This window comes from Protopterus annectens, chromosome 11.part0 (genome assembly GCF_019279795.1).
Source record: "Protopterus annectens isolate FY-2018-M chromosome 11.part0, PAN1.0, whole genome shotgun sequence".
In the NCBI taxonomy this organism is placed as follows: domain Eukaryota; kingdom Metazoa; phylum Chordata; order Ceratodontiformes; family Protopteridae; genus Protopterus; species Protopterus annectens.
The window spans coordinates 776,391,079-776,409,477 of record NC_056745.1 but is presented as its reverse complement, the minus strand read 5'-3'; the positions used below and the strand labels follow the sequence as shown (position 1 = coordinate 776,409,477).

The following is an 18,399-nucleotide window of genomic DNA, read 5'->3' as shown; positions in this document are numbered from 1 at the left end:
TAAGAGGAAAACAGTAATGTGTGTCATAAGTCTTAGTTAATGCTTTTGAAGACAACCAACTCCAGTATCATGAAAGTCCTATGGAAGTTACCACAACTGTAATCCCTATCATGCAGCTTTGTGTAGTTTTCACCAGGGGAAACAGTGGGCTGCAGGAAGTGTATGTTGTGCCAGTGCAGAGTTGTGTAAGTGAAGTGGAAAATATAAATGTATGGACTGTCAAATCCTTGACAGCACACTGTAGCCACTTGATCTTTAAATATAAAACATATATTCATATATTCATCTGCATATAGCTGAGACAAGTACATATTAATTCAAAGCCTGTTAATACAGTACTGAACAATTAGGTGCATTATAAATATAGGTCCACAATGCCTTTAGTCATACATATTAGAACAGAGGAGGTATTGCAGGTTGTGAACTAATACAAGTTCAGTCTATGGTGGGAAGATAATCACAAATGTATGAATCTGTTGAAAAGAGACTAAATTAATGTGTGATATTAGGGCTAAATTATAGTAAGTGGTGAATCAGTCAGAACAGGAAGCATACCTCTCAACCTCTTAGTGCAAAAAAAATCTGGACAAAGCCAAAAATGATGAGGGGACAAAGGCTCAAAAATAGGCATCTATATCATCTTGTCAAAAGACTAAAATGTCGAACAGCAATATGATCGTAAATACCAGACATCGAAATTGTTTCTTGTGGGGGGGGTTGCGCCCCCCACACCCCCCATTAATTATATATATACCAACTCTGAGATCGCACTACAGTGAGGAAAGAACAAATTACCCGATCCTCACTGTACCACAATCTCGCAACAACACTTTCAATGTACGGCATTTGAGATAATATTGCCTTTCGACATTTTCAAAATTTGATAACGTGAAGTAGACCCAAAAATAGAGATAGATTTTTAAATATTATTATAATGTATAAAGTTGCTAAAATAGCAGATTTTGTATTAGCATGCACTTTCTGAAGGATATGAAGTCTGAAACTCAAATGACAGTCATTACTTAGTCATTTCAATCCCTGATGATTTGCCAGAAAATCACAAATTTTATGACAAACTAACCAAAAACAGGAGGCAAAAATCTGCCCAGCTGAGAGGTTTGACAGGAAGGTACCATTATGTAATATATAAGATAAACAGATACATAGATAGCTACACACACACACACACATATATATATATTTATTTATATATATATATATATATATATATATATATTTATTTATTTATTTATATATATATATATATATATATATTTATTTATTTATTTATATATATATATATATATATATATAAATATATATATATGTTAGCAAAATTATTTTAACCAGCATATGATTGACAGTAAAAATATCAACAGCAGAAGATCTAAATAGCAACATATCTAAACTGCAACACATATAAACGTAAAATACTGATAAAATTGAGTTTATACTCAGGAAGGTTTATGCCTTTTTCCCACTGTTGTGTGACCTCTGAGTTGGTTTATGTAATTAGCAGTGGGTGTGAGGGATGCATGGGGGCTTCCACCCCTGCAAAAGCATTGGCTTTGTATTTGGTCAGATTTTGTCAACATGCACCCCACACACCCTGCTAATTGCATATACCTACAATGAGATCTCATAACAGCGGGGAAAGGGTATAAACTCTTCCATAGTATAACTTCAATTTTTGTCAGTATTTGCATTTAGATGCTGTGTAGTTTAGACATTTTGCAGTTTAGATATTTTGTCAGTATTTTGACTGTTGATCATATTTATTTTATTATTATCTGTTTGACATTTGTTGACCAGGTTAGTCCGACTGAGCTGATTGACCTTTTTCGGCAGAGGCCCAGGGAGAAAAGCTGCACAGTTAACACATATGCAAAGTATAGTACAGCATTAAAAAGGTAGTTTGTAGCCGACAATTAATAGTGTTAGGTCCACAGTTAACATGTATGCAAAGTACAGTACAGTATTAATAAAGTCTTTACAAAGTTTACCATTAATATTGTAAAGGCACCAAGGCTATATACAAAGTTATACAATCTTATCACGAACACCTTCATTAAGTATGTTCCTACAGTATTAAGAAGTTAGAACAAACAGGTTAACAGAAAGAGAGGAAAAACATAGACTTTCTTCTTCAAGAAAACACCAGACTCATTAGAGCCAGGAGAAACAATATAAGAATCTATGGCATCCTGGAGCAAATGGAGGAGGACAATATGATTAATTCCCTGACTTTTTGGATTCCTAAAATCCTAAACTACCTAAAGCACTATCCTTTGAGATAGAAACGGCACATGGGTCTTTAACTACAACTTTTGTATCCAGTAAAAATAGCCGTCCAAGATCTACTATTGTAAAATTTATCTCCACTGAAGACAAAGACCTTGTTTTCAGAATTGCCAGGTCCCTTGCTCTATTAAAAATTGGTGACCAAACTATCAGGTTTGACAATGACTTTTCACCCCTTGTAATGTCCAAAAGAAGAGCATGCGTCCCTCTAATAAAATATTAAAAAAGGAAGGAATGAAAGCACAACTCATATTCCCAGCAAGAATAAAACTATCCCTGCCACAAGGAAAGAAAACTTTTGACTCTTTGAAAGAAGCATCCACATTTGTCCAAAAAAGAATCCTTTAAGTCAGCCTGAACCTATGGATTCTTCAATGAACTTAAAAAGACAAGCTTCAAAAAATGGGTGGACTATTAAGGAAAAAAAGAAAACCAGAGACAAATGATTATACATAACTTCACCTTTCATGCAAGTTTTTGTTTTCACCCTTTTAAATATTGTGGAATCATACACAGAAGGTAATGTAACTTCTTTTTTTCTTTTGTATTATCTTTTCCACAACGATGCTAACTTCATAAATAATATATAGTGCTCAAAATTCAAGTAAATCAAAATCTTACCCAACTGCAAACTACTATTTTATACGTTTATGTCTTTATATACATGGCATAACACTTGTGAAATGGTATAAAATCACTAACTCATTTCATATATTTATATATATTTCTTTTATATCATATACTTATTTATTCATGTATGTGTCTTCCCTTTCTGTTTTAGTCCTAGTTTCATAGTATTTAATCAATGCAGGAGAGAGAAATGCTTACTGGGTTACTTTTAAGTATTTAAAAAGAAAGTTGTGACATTTTCTTATTATATAGGCATTTACTACTTAACTGAACCTCTGCAATCTGCTCCATTTAGCTAATATATCTTATAGCTGTGTATGGTTGGTAATTTGGAGCCTTTATTTTAAATATTCATATTTTAGAAGTTATGCTTAAAAGCTCCGCTTCACTAGAAAACTCCCACCTACTTATTTTTTTTGATGGAATTTTGACAACTTTTGTGACAAGCTTGAGCTTCTAAAGGCTTCAGTTAGCACCCAGACTTGTGAAAAACAATCTGTGATGTCTTTCAGGAAGTAGGCGTGACCTTTGAACCTGTTTCTCTTCACTGAACTCTAACAGCCAATCAGATTCAAGAATGATCGTTTGAACTGTGTTTTCATTCATTTAGCAATTAGTTTTATCTAAAAAAGTCTTATACGTATATATTTTACTGTAAATAGTGATTTATTTAATCTGAATTGCATTTATATTTAAATAAGAATTCCAAATATGTTTCTGACAATGACAGTTTGAAATGCATCTTTTTCCTGTCTGTTTTAATGACATTATAGTCCTGTATTTACTCATAGTAACAAATAATTATTAGAATTAATCAATTTATCTTAGTCTGTTTAGATAAAAAATGTTAAGATATTCTATACAGCTTTATGTTCTTAGTTCATGCATACATAGTATATTAAATCAATTTTTTCCTTTTGTATGTTTTTGATGTACATGCGGTTTCCCTTCTGCTTGCTATTAACCTGCAGTAGCTAGGAATTCTCACTAGATGTCATGAGAGGGTTAGTTTCTTGCTTCTACGAAAGATATAGTAAGCCTGGATTTAGCTTATCCATGCAGGAGGTTGTTAAAATGTGCAGTTTTAGTGTTTTCAAATTTAGAGTTTTTAAATTGTCCATAACAGTATTTAAAAATGTATTTGTCATAATGAATCAAGGAAAGCACTTTTCAATTTTACTTATAATAGCAGCCTCCATTAAATGATAATATTTAACATTATATCTATTGAACATGAACAATGAACAATCCCATGAAAAGAAATAGTGTCAGCAAATATTTAATGCTACATAAAGCAGATTTTGCATTCATTCAGGAATCCCACTTAGTAACAGAAGATCTAAGCAAATTAACCTTTAAGGATTATAATATTTCGGTAAGTTCAAACTACAACCACAAAAGAAGAGGGGTCCTAATTTTACACAGAAATCAATGAGAATTCCAGAAATAGTTGACTCATACTCAAGCAATGATGGTATGCTTGCTTTAGTCATAGTAAAACTAGATAAAAAGATGCACACTTTTGCAAACACCTACTGGATACTGGTATTGGGACTTTAACTGTGAAAAAAACGTTTAGACACTATAACATTAAAGACTAAAGGTGAGTTACTATTAGCAGGTGATTTTAATTGCATCTTGTCCTCCACTGATGCTACAAGCTATAAGCCCTTCAAGATGTCCTCTGTTTCCAAGCACTTGAACAACTATATAAAAGACATAAAGCTGATTGATACTGATGATATAAAAATATTATCCTGCCTGAAATATTCTCACTACTCTTATAGATTTGGCACGCAGACCAACATAGACAAAGTCTTTGTAACCAGTTCTTTATTGGCCAAAATTGAAAATGTAGTGTTGACATCATCCCTATGTCTGACCACAATTTTATCACCTTCAATGCAACACTAAATACTGGTCCCTTAAACTTCTTCCAAAGACTACCTGCTTATCTAGTAACCGTACAAGGATTCAAGGAATGGTTTCTAGATGAAATAAAGCTTTACTTAGATGTCAGTAATAATGGAGAGGTTTCAGATATTATCCTATGGGACACTTTAAAGGTAATCGCACATGGTAAAGTAAAAAGTTGATATAAAAGGAAAGAGTGGAATAAAAAACTGGTAGACATACAAAAAGAAACTGATGAACTAAAACTTACAGCAAATGACAAATCTGCATTAGCTGACATATGTAAACTGAACAAGGAATATCAGGCTATCATGCAGCACAACATATCAATAAATCTGGAAAAAATCAGACTACAATCTTAGTCAATTAATCTCAAGAGTATGCACAGGATTGCGACTAGATCTAAACATTTAAATGAAAAAGTCATATAAAAGAAATATACACTAGAAATAATCAGACTATCAAAGTTACATATATAAAAAGTATCTTATTATGTTTTAAAAACCAGTATGAGAATATTAATAATAATGACACCTCTACAAGAGATAACAAAAGTATTGACAACTTTCTCGCTAATAATATTCCAAAGAAGCTACCCAAACACAATATTAATAACATAGATAAACCCTTTTCCTTTAAAGAATTAAAGTAACAAATAAAAACTCTTAAGACAAAAAAGGCATCAGGGCTGGATGCTCTAATTCTGGAATTTTGCAAAATCTTACCTATTAACATCTTGAAAATATTAATCAATGCATTCCAAGAAGTTAAAACTACAGCAAACATCCCTCCCTCATGGAAATATTCTATCATCTCTCCCATCTTAAAACCAAATAAAGAGCCCAACCTTTATACATCATACAGGCCAATTTCTTTGCTTAACATTGATTACAAGATATTAATGTCCATCTTAGCAGACAGATTAAATAATATTCTTTCAGTCTTAATTCATGAAGACCAAACTGAGTTTATCAAAAACAGAAAGGTACAAGACAATGTAATTAGAGTACTGTCCTTAATAGACTTAGCAAACAAGACATACATGAGCTTTCTATTTTAAGCCTTGATATAGATAAAGCTTTTGACTCCCTAGTTTGGCCATATTTGTTTAAAGCACTGCAAAAATACAATTTCTCCCCAAACTTTATAGGAGTAATTAAAAAAACTATATGAAAAGTCTATAGCATATGTAAATATTGGATCTTATTTATCTAGCCCATTTGAAATATTAAGAGGTACTAAACAGGGGTGCCCCCTCTCCCCATTATTCTTTGCCCAGGCTACTGAGCCTCTTGCAAATTATTCTAGAACTAATTACAGTGTTAAAGGATATAAAGTGTCAGAAAAATTCTCCCACAAGATACAACTGTTTGTAGATTATCTACTAATAACGTCGAATGATACTGAAAATTCAATAGATCACCTATTACATAATCTAGACTTCTTTGCAAACATATCTGGTCTAAAATTCAATCACAACAAAATGTAGGCACTTCTAGTGAATAAAAAAATGTTACTATGAAACTTAGATCAAAAAGAGACATAAACTAGGAGGCCACATATTAAATATCTAGGTATCATTATTGAATCTAATTATAAAAAAATCACCCCCATCTAATTACCAACAACTTATACACTCAATTACAAGTCTAACTCACAGTTGGAGCAGGCTCTTCTTCACATTTGAAGACAGACTAACTTTAATCAAAATTATACTGTTACCTAAACTCTTATTCATTAGCCAAGGTTTAATAATTCCCCACCTGTCAAAATTAAACAGAAAATTAGTAACTTATTACTCATCTTCCTTTGGTATCCCAAAGAAAAAACAAGAATTTCTCTTCTCTGGCACACCACAAGCTGGGATGAAGGAGATGAAGAGTTTCCAAATATTGATTTTTATTTAAACTCTACATTTATTAATATGGTGTTGCTTTGGAATAATACTTTGTATACATCATATTGGAAATCAATACATGAAACCTTACTTCTTAATGGTAATAGGACATTGCTTGAACCATATACTCAAATACATACAATCATTTTTATATGAATTTAAAAAATATATATTCAAAGTGAAAGGTCAAAAGTTGTTCTTACACCTCTTACAAACCAAATATTGCTGTTGTTTAAAAAGCTTATGTTTTCTAATTAATTAATTAAGAATTTATTAATAATTGTTTCCTATTGCCTACACAAATGAATATGTGATATATTTTGATACTCAGAAAATGTTAGAATTTAAGAAGGATGAATCTATTTCTCTCAGCTAATAAAATAAGTTTAGCAGACTATTTGATCAGCAGATATAGTTTGCAAAATTGCAATTGGCTGGACATCCAAACTTGTAAGTATTTTATACATACTAAGCTTGTACTCTCATTAGAGGCATACAATAAGAGCAACTTAAAAATCTTAGATTTTATCTAAACAGTTATCAATAGCTCACCCAAGAACACTTCATACATATTTGTTATTTATAAAATTCTCAGAAATTATTTTAGCAAAACAGATGCTTCTTTTTGGAATTATTCAAGTGAAGTTAATTAGCAAGAATTCTCAGAAAAAGATTAAAAAAAAAACTTTGTTTACAGTCAGTGAAGGAATCCACATCTTCCCTGTTCCGGCATGTATACACATGGACATTTTTACATAAATGTTTTTTCACCCCACATAGACTAGTAATAATGTACAACACAGATTAAATGAAATGCTGGAGATGTGGACACCCTGATGCTGACTGGATATATATGGTTGTTAACTGCAAAATAATTTCCCCATTTTTGTTAGACTTTAAATATCTTTGTAAAGCTCTATGGAATGACAACTGTATAATTCCTGATTGCATTATCCTTTTCAATGTTCCTGTTCCTGAAGTAATTCCTAAAAAACAAACATTTTTACTATGGTCTATCATCTCTATAGCAAGGAAAATTGTTACTAAAAATTAGAAATCCCAATCTACTCCTGTCTTTAAAGTTGAGTTTATTTATCTTGTGAAATACATTTGTAAGAACGAAATTGCTACTATAAAAGCAAGAACCAACAACATAACTCATCATTTAATTGCTTGGACAAAATTGTCTAATCTTTTAGAGTTTATTAAGTGTTCTCTTACATATATTGCTTTTTTTTAATTGTTGTGGACATTGTATATAGTTTATATGTATTTTTCTTGTTCTATGCTGTTAAGTTGTGTTTTAAAATGAATAAAAACATTTTGAAAAAAAAAGCAAAAACAAAGTTTACCATTAATATTGTACAGGCACCAAGTCTATATACAAAGTTATACAATCTAATCAGAACACCTTCATTAAGGAAGTTGCTACATAGTAGCATAGAATATGAAAGAATGTTGGCAAGCATTTAGCTACTGGTTATTTAGTTTACAAATAGTTTTAGTCATAAACATATTAGAGTAGACAGAGTAGGTAGTGTAAGGTATTTACAAGACAGCTTTGCAATTTTGGAATTTAAGATAAAAAAGGGTGTAGGTAGAATGCTGACAAGGTGAGAGTAGACAGTTAAGGAGGGCATGTGCAGTGGCAGGTCCAGGTGCTTCTTAGAAAGTTTTTGTTAGCAGGTTTGACTTGCTTTGGTTGTTTAAGACTTCTAATATCCAGGGGGAGTTTGTTCCAAGAGAGGGCAGGGTAGTAGCTATAAAGGTTTTGTCCTATTTTGTTTTTTAGTTTGTAGATGTGCTTTCTAGAGTCCTGGGAGAGGTTTAGAGGGAGACAAGGGAGATGATGGGACCGGAAGAAGGCACAAGATGGAATGAAGAATCTGAAACAGTGAGAGAAGTAGTTGGTGGGGAAATTCTAGCCAATTTAAGCTGTTGAGAGAAAGACAATGGTGAGATTTTTAAGTCTGATTTGCAGCAAATCTGTCAGCTTTATTGTATGTAGTTTCTAATTTTGTTAAGAGAAAGTTTTGAAGATTGGTGAGGATTTGTGAGCTGTATAATAGGCTAGGGAGAAGACAGGCATGGGAGAGGGAAATTTTGGCTTTGTTAGACAGGATTTTTTATTTTTGTAATGAATGCCAAGTTTTAGGTGTTTTTTTTTTTTTTTTGATGTAGTTGTGTACAAGGAAAGCTGAGTTGGTCATCTATTATGACCCCCGAAAAGTGCAGTTAGAATCAACTGTGATGGAAGTGTTGAGAGATGAGACATATAAAGTAGATTTGAGGGTGATTCTGGGGTTTTAGTCAAAAAAGCAAGAGTTTAGTCTTTTTGGGATTTAGGATTAACTGATTCTTTGAAAGTCAGTTTTCAACAGATATGAAGGATTTTTGGGTAATTGTGTTTAGGTCAGAGAGGGTATCAGCAATGGTGATGACTGTGGAGCCATCTGCATTTTGCACAAGTGATGATTGTGGACAGGAAGTATAGAGTAGATTAGTAAATATGTTGAAGAGTAAAGAACCAAGAACGGATCCTTGCAGGGGAGGGTGTAGAGAGCCATTTTACAGATTGCTGTCAGTCACTGAGGTATCTAGAAAAACAGGAGATAGTTGAAGTGGAAAAATTATGATCAGAGAGTTCGGCCAGCAACAGGGAGTGGGAGACTGTTTCAAATGCTTTAGAGAGATCGAGGAATAGGCAAGACATTAGTTGTTATTATCTCAAGCCAGGGAGATGGTGTTGATAAAGGATATAAGGGCTGTGGATGTGCTATATTTTGGGTGAAAGCTATGTTGTGTTAGGTTTTCTTGTAGTAGGTAATCTATGATTTATTTGTGTATGCATTTTTCTAATATTTTAAATAGAGGTGATAAAATTGTTATTGACCTGAAGCTGGAAACTTCTGTGGAATTGTCTACTTTGTGTATGGGTAAGGTAAATAATTGTTTCCAGATTGAGGGAACTTTGGATTCAGTGATAGAATAATTCATAATTATGGAGACAGAAAGGGCAAGAGATTTTGCTGCTTTCTGTAGGAAGAATGGAGGTAAATTATCAACTGAGGGGAGTAGGGTTTCAGTTTGAGAAGTAAGGATTTTATGTAGCTGATAAATACTGGTTTAAGAGATAAATAATTTGTGGATTTAGACGATATGCTGGTCTAGGTCTGTATAGAATACACTGGTTATGCCCCTGTTCTAAACCTGATTAACCTTCCCTTATTTACTGGGCTCTGTTTACCTGCTAATCTCTCAGTACTAACTCCAATCCTCCTTTATAATATATACAACTTTAGACTTGCTATGTTTAACTGACCTATCCTGTTGATATTTTCTTAATTTTAGATGTTTAATGAGTTTCTTTATTTATCTGACCTTGTCTTGTTGAGATTTTCTTTGTATATGTGATACGTTTGTTAGATAGTTATGTAATTGAGCTTCCTCCCTTTGTTAATGTATTTTATAGCATTTTTTTGTTACTAAATTCTCCTGGAGCTTATCTCCCTGGGCCTCTACTGAAAATGGACATTTATCCATTTAGACTAGCCCGGTCAACAAATGTAAAATAAAATAAAATAAATAAATAAATAAAATAAAATAAAATAAATATAGGTACAGCCATATAAATATATATATATATACATATATATATATATATATATATATATATATATATACACACACACACACACACACATATATATATATATATATATATATATATATGTATATATATATATATATATATATATATATGTGTGTGTGTGTGTGTATATATATATATATATATATATATATATATATATATAGAGAGAGAGAGAGATGTCTACATACACACACATATAATATAAACTATATAATGATGGTGCTTACATGTAGTCTGTATGTAAGGGTGTAAATGTCATGTAGAATAAAGCAAAATGCTAATTTGTAAGCATTTAATGTTAAAAAATTATGACCTGAAAGATTCTTTCATATCAGGATTCGAATTTCACGGATTGCTTTGGCCTGCTCTGCTATATCTGGTTAGATTTTTCATTTTAACAAAATTTACTCTCTCAAAATTGTTTTCATCTTATATTTCCTGTGTACTACAGTCCCTTCAGTTTGATCCCAGGTCCTCCATTTCTGAAATGTTTTTCTCAAGAAAATAATATATTTATATACTCTGTTTCTTCTTCTAATATGTATGCACCACTGTTATCCCCTCCTCTTCTGTTTATTCATTTATTATTTAGGATGCATATCGTGTAGTATTTTTGACGGGTCACAGTACAAAGGGTCAGATTGCTGATCAGACTCTTATTGGGCATCTAGTAAGACAGAAGACTGCTTGATTAATCAGAAGCATAAAGCTAACATAAAAAGTATTGGTAAGCTATTTTACAGCTGTAGGAGTGCTACAGCAGAAGTGCATCACTGACGTGGCAGATGTCAGCTATCAAAATGAAGGTATGCAAGTGCAACCATGTAAATGTATGCACAATGTAGCACCGCATAGCTCTATCTTATGCTCGGCCACCAAAAGAATGGAAGCATAGTGGCATTGGTTAGGCTACTGTAGGTCTGCACATCAAAGTGCCAACCCTATTCACTATAAAAATGTGGATGAATGGAAATAGATACAAAAATAAGAAAGTGGAGAACAGCAAGCAGAGGGGGAACACAGTAGGGTAACTAGAAGGTATGAAAGACAGTAGGATGGAAGGGTAATTTTTTGAAAGAGACCCTTTTAGAAGTGTAGAAAAGAAGGGTTGTCAGAAACAGAAGTAAAGGAAGGTTATAGAAAGGATAGAGGGAGAAGGGCAGGAAGCATGTGCAGAGAGAGAGTGAGACAATCATAAAACACAGAAGGTTAGGAAGACAGTGGATGGACATAGATATACAGAGGGTGGTCACGTAGCAATGGGAGGGTTGGACAATGAACAAGAAATGTGGAATAACACTGAGGAGAGAGAAATGTAAGGATGGGAGTAGGTCAGTCAACTGGAATGGCGGGATGCATGCCCAGTGAGCAACAAACACAAACATCACTCACCTGGATGGCACATTTTAGGTTCTTCTTGCTCCTTTTGTAGCATGTTGATGATGCCTGTTGATTGTGTGCCCCCATGAGCCATGCCAGAAGGCATTTCATGTTGTTGAGGTGAGCATCCACTTGCTTCTACACCTCAACTGCCATCAGCCTCCATACCTAATGCCCAGACACCACTCCCTGCTGCCAGAAGAATCATTACTACCTTCTGCAATGTCCAGCTATGATCAATTGCCACTCTTCCATTGATTCAAATCAAAGTATGCTCTCAAGTACAGGTCAGAAACAGGTAGGATACCAGATCAGACTACTATTGGATATTTAAAAAAAAAATCTTGAAATATGTCTCTCTCTCTCTCTCTCTCTCATTCTCTCTCTTCCTTTTGGATGATGCCAGTGTCATTATTCACCTTCCTGGCATGTTCAAGCCAAGCATCCATCTTCCAGAAGGCCTCATGATATTGCCCTAGCTGGCTCCTTGTGCAAGAAGCACAAGAAACTGTTGCCCTCCGTGATACAGCATGCTGGTGTTCCACAGCATCTGAAGTAGTCATGGCCTTTCAGTCAGGTCAACTCAATGAGCAAAATGGTAGCCCTTTGCAAACAATTGCATGTTTTAGATCACTTCATGTTGTACAGAGCTGCATAGTGGTGCTACTATATCTCTAGAGTGCAACATCATGGCGTTACTATATCTCCAAAGTTCTACACCATGGCACTATGGACATGCATATGCTATATGAACAGGCATACTGGTCACAAGCATCATGATCACTGTGACAAGCATGGCTACTGTTGGTATTTCTGGGTAGTGCTATGGGTTATAATAGCAGTTCAGAAAATGTTATCAACATAACCGCCATGCTGCATGACCCTTGTTAGAATAATATAATATGATAACTCTATCTTGCACAACTTCATTCAGTACCATACAACTGTGGAAAGCTTTCAGAAGAAATTCTGTGGATTTAAAACATTAATGAAGGAGTTGGAAAGTGTAGAAGAGACTCCTATCTCATTAAATATATCAGTTAAGAACAACAAACCTTGTGGTGGAAATCATTCACATAGAGGCAAATATTATGATGTACATGTAAATGGGAAACCAGGACACTGGCCAGAAGGGATAGTTCCGCCATACCTAGAAGTAGCTTAGATGTGGGGGCTAGGCTAGCTCCAAGTGACCCATGTGTCAGCTGGGAGCAAACAAGCTAAGTAATGTCAACAGAATTCTATTTTCCTTTTAATGACAACAATCTTACATTTCTCTGAATGTTGCACAAAAATCATCAACAAATGCTTGAGTTAAATGAAGAACCATGTAAAGTGAAATATAGGCTGGTAAAGATAATTTTGGTGACAGAACTGATATATTATACATTGCTTTCAGAATGTGTTGAAGACAGTCTGGTAATATCTATAAAACTGAGTATCCAGAAAATCAATAGTGAAAAGGCAGGCTTTCACTGGCTCTGTGGCAGAGAGTGATAGAGCCCTGAATGTAACCCCACGTAACCCGAGTTTGATTGGTGGCTTGGGTATTGGAAGTGCTGGGCAGGGGGATGGCATGAGTAGCTTGCCCTGACCAGCTTACCCATCCTCTAGGATTTCAGCTGGCAGATGGAATACTTCCCAGTTGAGGCTGAATGTTTACTTGGTCGTCTGGAATAAACACAGAAAGTTTACTGAATAACTCATGTTCATCTTATAATAAACAGAAAAAATAGAGGAGTACCTGATATGCTGACTCATTCAAATCTAGTAAGGAAATTGGTGACATTCCTAGAAAACATTGATGTACAACTTCTACAGAGGAAAAAATAAACTATGATAAAATCCACCCATGTAAGCTGATACACAAAAGAAGCAGACATTAAAGATACGGTGGTATAAGGTAACATAATGATCATTGTTGCATGGCTAATACTGCTATTACTGGTATGCCACCCTGTACTGCAAGAAGTATGCACACACACACACATATCCATATATCACCCTTCTTTTTTTACTCATTTTTACCCTTGCTGACCATGTCACTCCTCTACTTATTACTTTATGTTCACACTGTACAAACAAGCACTGCATTGTCAGTAACCCTTTAATGTTTATAAGAAGTGCAAGACTGACTTGTGCAACTCCCAACACTTCAAAAAGAAACTGAAATTGAAGCACCCTTGTTGGTAATACGTACTAACTCTGATGTCGCACTACCTCCAAGAAGACAGCATACTGCAAGATACTGCAATCATGGATTTAGTGTATGTATCCCATTCATTTCCACCATTTATTGTGAAGACAGCAATTACAGTCATTGCTCTGCCAAGAGGCAGTCAGGGCTTTCTGCCATTCTTCTCTATCTTTTAATTGCATTGTTTTAAGAGTTGCATTACAAAAGTCTTCAGAAGATGGACTAAGGAAGTTCAACTGAAAACTGCATTTTCACCATTTGTTTCTCATCTGTCTACTTGCAGTACTAATCTCAGGTGAAATAAAGTTGGTTCCAGCTGTGGTCACATTGGTTATGGCCATGAATCCTGTCAGTAAGGAGAAATACCCACTCCTTAGACAGAAAACAATGATAATAGTTAACGTACAAGTCAAGTAGTTCATAATTGCCTTCCTTTTTAGTTACAGGCCTCTGCTTATGAGTGTTGGATGCAGTGAAGAGCAGGCAACCATTTTTTTATTCATGTTAAAAACACATTAAAATATTTAGATCTAATCACTTAACTTTCTTTATATTGGCAATAGGACATTATGCTATTAATATTAATGAAGTGGGAGAGATGGCAGCATAGATAGGTTCAGCAGTGCAGTGGACTGTTAAATGATGAGTGCTTATAGGGAGTGTTCCCTTTTTGTTGTTGTTGCTGAGCTCAACAGGCTGCTAGGCCATAATATTGATTACGTATTATGTACAATGAAATCACTGACATTCAGATATTAGGCTACTGTCGTGAATTAAGTTAAGTTGCATAGTCTAATATGGCTAAGAAAGAAGAAAGTAAGGAAAGAATTTATAAACAAAATTCCAGAGTAGCAGCTATGGGGGCAGTGGGAGATAATCTACTATTAGAACGTTTAATTACCAAAAATATTAAATGGTTTAAAATGATTAAATTCAAAAAACAGTCATAAAAAGTAAGTGTACAGCTGTAAATAACAAGTCAGAGAATTAATATATATATATATATATATATATATATATATATATATATATATATATATTTTTTTTTTTTTTTAACTTAATTTTAACACAAAATGAAATCAAGATATAACATTTAACAAAACTTAATCAAAAAACTATATACAAGGTCTATAACAAAAATATTAAACAAAACCATTAATACTTTTCTAATATATCTGTAGGGTTTTGCCATGATAAATATTGGTATGTGATATTCGATAGCAATAGCCACAATGGACCAATGGAGAGGCACTTGTGTTTTTGGTATAGAATCTGGGACTGGGGCATTAAATAAAATCAAGGAATTTATAAAAGTACAATTGTCTGATGACAATGCTTTAGCAAAGTTGCTGAACTCTAACCAAAACTGGACACCCATTTTACATTCTTTACCATATGAATCCAATTTGCATCCAGAACCTCATCACATCTCCATTTTATTGTGTCTATTTTATAAATTAAAGCACTCTTATAAAGAGTTAAAAAGATTTCTCCAATAAAGTGATAAAGTAGCATTCCCTGTGGATTTTAAATATAATTTTTATTTATATCTGAAAAAACTCCATCATTAATTTTTGGGGTCTATATTAGAACACCGAAGTTTCAAAACTTTGAAGGTTCTAATATTGAACCCTATTCAACAAAAGTTGAAAACATCAAACATACAGAACAGCAAATTTTTTCCTAGGGAAAAAATGAGCTGTTCCAAAACACATACACATAACACAAACACACAAAACAAACAACAATCCACACACATACACCTAAAATCTTATATCTAACCCTACACTAAACTATACATACACCACTAACTATCCGCTTACCTTAACCCAAACCCTAACCATAAGGTCCATCACTATCGCACAATCACCTCACCCGCATCCTAACCCTAACTCACCTACCCCAACCTAACCCTCATGTCCACACAATCGCACACTTACCTGGCCCGTGCCCTAAGCCTAACTGACCTAGCCCTCACAGCCACACAATCACACACATACCTAACCCGCACCCTAACTAACCTAACCCATGCTCAATCGCACACTTACCTGAACCCTACCCGTAACTTTCCACCACAGTGCTGAAAATACCAAAGCAACAGAAATGGACAACTGAATTCTTTCCCTAGGAAAACATTTTGTTTTCTGTAGCTTCAATATTTTCAGCTTTCGCTGAATACGGGTCGATATTAGAACATTAAAAGTTTTGAAACTTCGATGTTCTGATATAGACCCAGTTTTTGGCAACCCCTAACTAGAGCAGATGAAAGACAAAGAAGAAGAAGAATTCCAATACGACGAATCAAAGACTATAAGTTCAATTCTTAAAATCCTATACATTTTTGATAAGATTTATTTTTAGTCACATCACTATTAATCTGAAAGAAAAATTCCAAAATTTTTGGGATGGGTTTTGTGTTCATATCTAACGGTACTTTTATTTTATTATAAATAAACTCCTTAAAGATTTGCATACTTAACCAACTATTTCTTCCTATATTGTATCTGGTCAAAATGTTGTCAGCTGAATGTAATTTAGTACCATCAAGAAACTGATTTCAAAATTTTAAAACATTTTCTTTAAAATCAAGTATTTTACTTATATTAAATGATTGCAGACATCCATTAGTGTAGGCTATAGGAAACATTAGAACTAACATTTCTTTGACAAAATAATTAGTTTCCATAACTCTCCAGAATGTAGCCATAACACAAAAGGAAGAGAAATATAATTATTTTTAGTGTTCATACAAAAATCTTGTAGGACCCAATATATTCTATTGAAGCCAGAGTGTAAGTTAGCATTTATTTCAAGTTTATTGTTTGAAACTAAAATTACTTTGTGTAAAAGTTTCCAATTTGAAATATAAGATGAATTTAGCCAGTGACTTACTATGTTTATAATGGCAGACTTAGCATATAATTCAATATCAGGAAAACCAATACCACCTTCTTCCCAACCTTTTACATGCCAGTCAAAAGCTATTCTTGATTTCAGCAGATACCACAAAAAGTTAAATAAAATAGAGTTTAAGTATTTAAGAATCTTTTTGAACAGAAGTAAACTCAACAACTGTATATTAAATAAAGTGTTTGTTAAAATTATCATTTTAATCAATATAAGTCTGCCTTCCATTGCAAAAAACATTTTATTCCAGTTATGAATTAATTTTAGTAGTGCATCAATTAAACTTTTTATAATTTACTGAAACTGAATCTTTCCAACTAGATTTTATAATAATTCTCAAATATTAAGTTGCATATTCTTTCAATAAAATTCCTTGTAATTTTTTAAAAATGTATTTCTTTTTTATTAATAAGCAGTGTTTCTGTTTTATTATGATTAAAACAAACATGAAATCTCAAAATATGATTAAAACAAGCATGAAATCTCAAAATCTCAAAGTATTTTATTGAATTAAGAACATGTTCTAATGAAAATTCTATGTCACAACTTGTTAATAAGATGTCATCAGCAAATAACTGAATTTTAGAAGTATATCTATCATCTATGGAAAACCCCTTTATCTTTATCTTTATATTAGTTTTAATAAAAGTAGCAAAAGGCTGTCTTGACAAAGCGAACAACAAAGGAGACAAAGGGCATGCCTGTTTTGTGCCTTTTAATATTTTGAAGGTGTTAGATAAAAAGGATCCTATTTTAACAAAAAAAAATGAGTTCTTATACAATTTCATTATTGTCTATAAATTCTAAAGAAATTATATTCTTTAAGCACTTTAAATAAATAAAACCAATTAACAGAATCAAAAGCTTTATCCAAGTCTAAGCTTATAATCAAGAGTTCTTTCTTATTTTTATTAGCAACATCTATTAATGAAAATAGTGTTATAATGTTAACATGTACTCTTCTATTTAAAATAAAACCATTTTGATCTTCTTCAATTATACATGGTATCATACAATTTAAACTTTTCACCAACATAGAACGAAAAAATTTATAATCAAAGTTTAAAAGAGAAATGGGGCGATAAAAGGAGCATAATCTTGGGTCTTTATCTTGTTTCAAAATAGGGGAGAAATCAATGAAAATATCTAAGAGGGAAGAATATTTGACATATTTCTAACTTCTCAGATGCTTTAACAGAATTTTTAGTATATTATCAGGAATTATCTTATATAACTTGGGAATTATATCATCCAGCCCAGAAGTCTTATTATTTTTTAGATTTTTAATTTGTTCTTTTAATTCCTTAAAAGAGAATGATTTATCTATTCTTAAATTCTGCTCTTTAGTTAACTTAATTTTTATATTTTGCTTTAGAAAGCTGTCAGTTAAATCACTATTATCTAAGGTTGGCTTACTATTTTTCATTCATTCATTCATGTTTTCTAAAGCTTTCTATTATATCTTTTTAAATCAGTTGATTTCTTAAAGTTGTTCTCAACTTTATATGTAATCTCTTTAAT

General features: G+C 33.0%; 1 protein-coding gene across 1 annotated transcript in view; it reads right to left on the bottom strand.

The window, feature by feature from the left end:
• ATP6V0A4 (ATPase H+ transporting V0 subunit a4) overlaps positions 1–18,399 on the bottom strand; it is a 563,239-nt gene that overhangs the window by 436,124 nt on the left and 108,716 nt on the right. The window lies entirely within an intron of this gene.